Raw genomic sequence first — 8,314 nt, 5'->3', positions numbered from 1 at the left:
AAGGGGAAAACATCATTAATAACAATAATAAACTGTGCTGGAAAATGACAATGTTATTCAACTTCTCACAACCTCAGAATCAGCTAGATCACTCTGACTAACTGAATGGCCAATATAAAATTAATTAAGGCAGGACGTTCCTTGAGCGGAGACTTGAAAGACACTAACAGCATGTGAAAAAGCAATAATGAAGAACAGAAAGGGCCTTGAGTATAAAAAAAATCACTTTCATTTCATGCCATTGACATGTTCAAATCACTTCAAAGATATTAAGTAATGCCCCAGTTATCTGATGACAGCACTGATGAAAATGAGGCATATTGTACATTAAAATTTCAGTGTCAAAGAACACTACCGCTACCACCACCTCTACGGCCACTATGACTAATACTTAGATCACCACCACCTCATCACTACTACTACTACTGTTACTACTAACACCACTCCCCCCAACACCACTACTGCTATCACCACCTCCACTACGATTGTACTCCTACTACTACTACTACCACCTCTGCCACATCTACCACTACTACCACTACTACTGCTGCTCCTACCACTGTGATGGAATGATATCCCATAGAGACGGTGTGCCCTTCAATTTTCAAAGGCCTGAAAAGAACTGCTTTGTTATATTTACCATCACATTATAACATCTGTTACATTTACCCAATGTTAATTCCTGCTCACTATTATTTATAATAATTTATACTTCAATGAATTATCAAAATATCTAGGTCTGTCAGATTTCCATTATGTTTCCTGAACGTCATGAGCTGGTCTAATGCATGCTTCTCCCAGAATGTCTGTTTGGTCAGGCAGAAAATAAATTTCAGTATATGCAAAAGTGACACTCATGTAGTGATTTACACAGGCAAATATATTTGTCCTCTACAATAATAGTATAAATTAAATGTAATATATGAGCCAAAAGACTGCAGAATCTTAATTTTATGTATACTTTAACAAAGTGAAGAATGACAGCAGTGAAAGCAGAACTACAGAAAGACCATTTTCGGTTTTTATCCCCCCTCCTTGGCAGGTCTTCGGCCAAATGTGATGACCTTCCCTACACATGCCTTTGATCTGATAGATGGAGCCTCTCTGGACTACCTGCTCCTACGCGGCCGTCCTTATCCATCGCTGAAATCCTTGACGTCGTCCCCCCACAGGCCAGAGAAATTCATTAACCCTGTAGCCCCGGCCCTGCTGCTTAATGTCTGATTTATCGCTATGTCCACCCCACACATCATTCAATCAACCCAACATTTGTGTGTAAGACAAGACAGATTACAGCAGAGATTAAAAAAAGGCTCAAGCTAGGGTCAATTTTCAAAGCAAGTTTTCTAAAAGATGGGTTCAGATGGGTGGTTCAACAGTCATGGATTTACATGTACATGATTTGAATACAGTAGTCTTGGCCTAGTAACAAAAAAAAGTCATGTGATAACAGCAACACTAAGGTTATTCATATCTTATGACTGTACACCATTTATGGAAATATTTTTATAGTATGTTCTTCAAAACAAAATGTACAAAAAATCTTAAAACAGTAATAATTAAAAAAATAAAATACAGCCACAGAATTCAGAATTCTTCATAAATAAACGAGAGGAATCTTAACATATTTATTATTAAACACAAGTTTCCTATGAAGGACATAACCCACTTTCTATTCAGACGCATTTTCAAACATCCTGAACTTTTTCTATCTAGTTTTCTCATTAAACTGTGTGGAATTTTTAAAATTCTGGTTTGGATTTTAGTACCAGTGTTACATGCACAATATCATACATGGAACAAGCCATACATTTTGTAAAGACATCCAGAGTAAGGTTGGAGTAATGATAAGCCATGGCCCTTCTCAACCTAGAATTTGAAAAGAAAACAAATCATTGCTGGGGTGCCCTGAATGAGTAAAGAGAAACAGAAAGAACAAGAGCATTCCAAAGGGGAGGGAAAAAATGAGAGAGAGGGGGATTACTTTATTAAGATGCACTGAAATGCAGCCAGTCAGTGATGGATGACTAGTTCAAAAAGGAAGAGTCTGGAGGAGACAAATCTATCTGCCATTGGAGTCGCGCTGCTTCTTTGAAAATGTGCTCGGACCCAAATCTAGCAGCCAAAACTTCATTATTGACGTGTAACATGTTTCTGATATCTGATATCACTTCCCGATATCTCCAGTATATTATACAAATGTATTTAATAGAAATATTTGCATTCTTGGTTTGCATTTTTGCTCTGAGGTTAAGAATCTAATAATACATTAGCGTTTTTCATTTATTTCACTTTTAGATATAGTTAACTGACTATAGGTGCAATAATTGTCAATTTTGTATTCATAAAATCTCATCAACCTTCAGCTAGACCATGTATCTGAGTGAACGTGGGGTATTGAATTAAGCCATGCCTGCAGCAGACAGCACATTTTCTGGTTCATGTAAAGATGTCCAGCATATCAACAGAGACATACATCATGCGGATGACACGGAGCATCTGTGTCAAGCACTAGGTTTTGCGGTGCTCGGATGGGAACAGAGGCCTGCCGCTGATTCTCACATTCAGTCTTTCAGCACTCAGTACAGGCCTGGAGCAGGAGGAATAGAGGTACTGAGAGAGTGAGAAACAGAGCTGCTGAGTTGGAATAGTTTGCAAAGGCCATCAGAGGTAAAAGGAACTGATATGAAGGAAGTTCATTCCATTTGATAGAAATATTTAGACTTAAGGTCAAGTGTAGGTGCAAAAAATTCACTGTATTTAATTCAGCACAAATGATTTATAATGAACAAATTAAACCATTATAACCTATACAGAAGGAATGATGAAGGTACCATACCAAACTCTGCTAACAGATACAGAAGGAACAATGAAGATTAATTTAGTTAGCTGATCAGCTTTTATCATCTTAGCTATCACAACGCACCAGCATTCACCGTTAATCACAAATTCATTTCATCACAGAGTTTCTTAGTTCCTTACAGTATGATTCATGAGGTCAAAGCACCGGAGAAAAATAATGGCATTGATGTAAAATGCAGTCATATCAGATTTTAATGTGTATCAGAGCGTCTCCATTCGTCCTTGTCATCGGAGGGCTGGATACGCCAGTAAAGGTTGCAAAGCTTAATCTAGCTGTGGGCCTGGAAAATGGCTTCCAGCTGTCTAATCATTAGAGCTGATAAGGCACCCCATTCCCTCCACCTTTAGGCGGCCTGTGGGAAAAGGTAAGCGCCCTTTCGGGTATTCTGGTACACCCAGATAGCTCTTTCACCTGCATGTGGGCTCCATATGGAAAACATTTATGTTCTTTTTCTTACTTCGATGGTGACTAGGTATTACACAAAGAGTCTGTATCATTTCAGACTTTCTCATTATTTGCTGACAGTATCGCTCTTACTTGTTATTCTCTCATCACACATTATTATACATTTTTTTTGTGATATACTTCATATTAAAGTGATCCTGGTGCTATCTCTTTAGTCATTCTGCTATAGGAAACATGACTGAAATATGAGACAATGAACTGTATATCTTTAAAAAAAAAAAGTTAAAACATTGTGCACTATTATTTAACCTCACACTTCAGCATGTTCATCATCAGTATGAGGCAGTGACCCTTACGGAAAAATCACATAATATTTACCTGTTAGTAATCTGGGATCACATGAAAAACCTGTGAAGATGCATGAAAAACACAGCGTTCATGTTATTAATTAACATATAAATGAATCAACTGTATTAAAATCTGCATTACATATAATTAAATGTATTAAAATACTGCATCATGTATGAAAAAGGAAATTACATGGGAACGCAATGATTCATGTGTAAAAAACACACATTAATCCTTATACAAAATTATTTGACAAATGAAGTATGTAAAAAATAACACGAATAATAATATAACGGGGGGGGCACGGTGGCTTAGTGGTTAGCATGTTCGCCTCACACCTCCAGTGTCGGGGTTCGATTCCCGCCTCCACCTTGTGTGTGTGGAGTTTGCATGTTCTCCCCGTGCCTCGGGGGTTTCCTCCGGGTACTCCGGTTTCCTCCCCCGGTCCAAAGACATGCATGGTAGGTTGATTGGCATCTCTGGAAAATTGTCCCTAGTGTGTGAGTGCGTGAGTGAATGAGAGTGTGTGTGTGTGTGCCCTGCGATGGGTTGGCACTCCGTCCAGGGTGTATCCTGCCTTGATGCCCGATGACGCCTGAGATAGGCACAGGCTCCCCGTGACCCGAGGTAGTTCGGATAAGCGGTAGAAGATGAATGAATGAATGAATAATATAACGTAATAATAGCAAAACAGCAAAGCGAAATAAAAACTGTGAAATATTTAAATTAACATTTTCACAAATATTTCACCCAAAGTGCTAAATCACCCTGTAATTTTGCAGCACATCACCAAATAGAAAATTATCTCTGGTTTATTTTATACTCATCATATCAGTGGATATTTATATATTGACCATTCCATGCTTCCTAAACTTAGATATTGATCCAGTTTATCATCTACGGAACAGAGCTGTTGGCGACTGGTGGTCATTAGAGTTGTGAGGCGGTAGTAATGTGGTCACGATACCACATGTTTGGGAGGATGAAAAAAGCAGCTGTGAACTGGAAGACAAAACAGGAAACCAGTATGCAGTCCATAAGATCAATATACTACTGATGACCCACAGTGTCCTCTGAGAGCATGAACCAACACCACAACAGGTCAATGAGGCTAGCCTTATCACCATGGGGTAACTCTCCTACCAAAAAAACACTAGAATGGCTAATTAACATTCTCAGTAAAATCTTAGTATTTACTTTTGAATTAGCCATTTTTACACAAGTGTGTATTGTATCAATTATGATGTTAATAGACCTATTTAATAAAAAACAGCTACTAATCCTAATATGTTACCAGAAATTAGAAATATTTCCATTTAAACCATTTACAAAATTTGTACTCATAGACAAATGTGCTGAGTTTACTGAATTTCACTCAAATCTGTTTTGAAACTCCTAGAAGGTCTATGGATTAAATCATGAGAAGGTATGCTGTATAAGGAAAATAATCAGAGTGAAATTATGTAGTTATTACCCCTAACTGAATATCATGCACAACTTGTCATGTATCGTGAGTCAGGACGGTGCAAAAGTCCGTTATAAATCACTGACACTGGAGACTCCTTCTGTATTTGGTAAATAAATGTCTCATTACAGGAAATTTTGCCATATAAATAATGAAAAGTTTTTAATTGTTGAAATCTTTCCATTAGCAGTTACTACAGCAACACTAACTTAGAAGAAGTGCGTTAATATAAACCTAATATTTGAATTTAAACCAGCATTACAGTAAGAGAAAATAACTTAACCCCTTCTGACCAATCAGATTTGAGAATTCAACACCACAGTAATCGTATAAGCAACTGTATCGCATTTCCCATGCATCATAAAAATATTTCAGAATTTAAAATTAAGGGAAGAAAAAGAAAAGAAAAATGTGTAAAACACTCATATTAAGCAGCCATTGTTGTTGAATCTGGAAACCTATTTACTAAAGTCTAGACAATTCTTTTTTTAAAGATTCTTTTCTTCGTTAACATACCACTATCATGGGTTATATTTCCATCTTATTTCAGGATATATTAGATGTAAAATTTTATCTGGAAATTTATTCTGTCTTTTCCCAAACCATAAGGAATAGATTACAGACATGGCAAACTAAACCTTCTTTATGCTACTTTTAATATTAAAGCACCATTGCCACCTAAAATACCATTTGTTCTTAAACAAAAAGTAAACCCTTCGATGTACTTTTTGAATACCAGTCCGAGGTCGATATAAGCATATCCCTTGACACTGTTCATGCTGGTTTTGTTCCGAGGTATCGATCTCCTTAAATGCAGGGGGTCTTGAAAGGTCAGTGTCTGGGTTGTCTGAATGCCTCAGCACACCACAGAAAAACAGCAAGAAGCTTCTGAAGAAAGTAATGTGTGATTTGGTGCTCTCAATAAAAATTTCTTTCTACTGCAAACCAAAGCCATGACCCTCGGCTGTTGGGCGGAACACGGGGTAGTGACTCAACTCAGCCGAAAACAGCACTCTAGGATTCCAACACTCAATATCGCTCGTATCTGACTGCTTCAATCCATATAACTTAACATCTCTGTGTTGTTTTTTTATGTGTGTGCCATGTCATCTGGTCTAGAGAAGTGCATGTTGGCATTTATGCAGAGTGACATGTTCATAGAGAGGGAGTGTGAGGCATTATATGAAATAGATCAAACATAGAGGATGTAGGTTGTGCATTTTGGATGACGAACAGAAAGTTTCACTCTAAAAGGGCACAAATAGCCCTTAAACTACTTGCTTATTATGCAGGCATTCTTCTTTAAAAAATATTTATTAAGTGAATTATTTAGATGAATGGAATGCAGTTATGAGACCGAAGAATGTAATTCTGGGTGTATCAGTGTGTCCTGGGTTTTTAAAGGATTAGGATTTAGAAGGATTTAAAAAGTGAGCTGTATTGTGATAACTACAATTTACCTTGATATATTTGATCAATTTAATCAGGAAAATTTAAATTGGGATTGTAATCATTCAAATTATATCCTGACTATATATTTTAAAGCTTCGTGACAATGTCAATAGATGTAAGTGGTACACAAATAAAATGTAATTAAATTGAATTTAATTTACTGTAACTTATTTTGTATTACTGTAATTTACTTAATTTACTTTTAATACTTAAAACAATAATATAAAAAAGATATTACTTTTGCATCTATGTCTGAATCCATTTCAAATTCTCAAACGTGTATGTGTGCGTGCGTGTACATGTGTGTGTGTGTGTGTGTGTGTGTGTGTGTGTGTGTGCTTGTGTGTGTGTGAGTGTGTGTCTATAAAAACACAGGTATTGTCCACATGCTGGTGGTCCAGCACCAACTTCACTTAACAAACAAACTAAGTGCTCCATGGCTCCAGCCTCATTTTGATGTTAAATAAATATACCTGGACTATCAAAAGATCTCTCAGGATGAGCGTATAATCTCTCACTCGACTTGTCAACCTCTCACGAGCTAGATAAATTTGTGTTTTCTGTTTGCGTTTCCAATTAAGTGCAGCAGATGGGTTGGCAGAGAGCCCTTCTTGCATGTCCTGCTGACAGAGTATTTATCTCTCTTCTCTGATGCACACATGTGAACAGCGCACACCATCAGTCATCGTGATAGACACTGACAGCGCATTGCGTAGTCTACCACAGAGGAGCAGCACGTTCTGCGTGTCAGAAAAATACCTCTCAGATGAGCAGTGAAACATCTTTGACTATTAAACACTTTGACCAAGTACTTCACTCAAAATCGTTTTTTTTATTATTTCTACATGTTTTTTTGATGCTAAATTGTTTGATAAATTGGATATTTATGTAAGTCTAGTGGAATAAAAAAAATGGAAAAAAATGTAAATTGGATTTGTTTGTTTTAACAGATATCACAAATGGTCAAATGGTTCTAAAAACTTTATTATTAAAACATTTGTATCTGAACATACATACATATTTTTATTAATTGTAGGAAATAGACTTCTTGAAATTAATTTAGGGTATTTATTTTTTCTTATAAAGTACTTGTCAAGATATACTGTATTTCAATTAGGTTATAGCTTTTATTCCTTAGTGTTTCCGTTATTAAGCAGTAATTAGCAGACAGTACAACCAATAACTGTTTTTAACAATTTTTTAGTTGACCTAATTTATTTGTTTAGTGTCCCACAATTCAAAGCATGTCAATGGACAAACACCAGGAGGAACACTGAGAACTCTCAAAGTGACAGATTCTACTTAATTAGAAGTCTAATCAGAAGTGAATTTATGTTATTAATTCATGTTCATTTGTTTGTATAACAAGGCTTTAATACAGTGTCAACTGGTGATGCAGTCAAAAAACATTTATGAAGCAAGACAGGATTTAAAAATTAATGCATAATGAATAAATGTTTCATAGGTGTGTAATATGAGCTTTATTAAACAAATAAAAAGACATTAATTAACCTTAAATGTATTATAGAGTTAGCAGAGCCGATCGGCCCTATATGCTCACTAGCAAGTTGCGTATGGCCCCGCAAATTACGCAAGGCCCCGCCTCCCCCTGCCTCATTTTACAGCGCGTGTTAATGTTTACTGTGTAGATGACAATATGAAGTGGAGCTATCTATCTGGCCATGAAAAGAGAAAAAAGAAACAAAATGAGAGTGAAATGCGAGAACAGCAATCAGGTAAACTTGTGTTCTCTTCAGGTTTGATGTCAGCAAGAGCAAAAC

Source organism: Tachysurus vachellii, chromosome 26 (assembly GCF_030014155.1).
Source record: "Tachysurus vachellii isolate PV-2020 chromosome 26, HZAU_Pvac_v1, whole genome shotgun sequence".
NCBI lineage: Eukaryota > Metazoa > Chordata > Actinopteri > Siluriformes > Bagridae > Tachysurus > Tachysurus vachellii.
Note: the sequence above shows the minus strand (reverse complement) of the source record.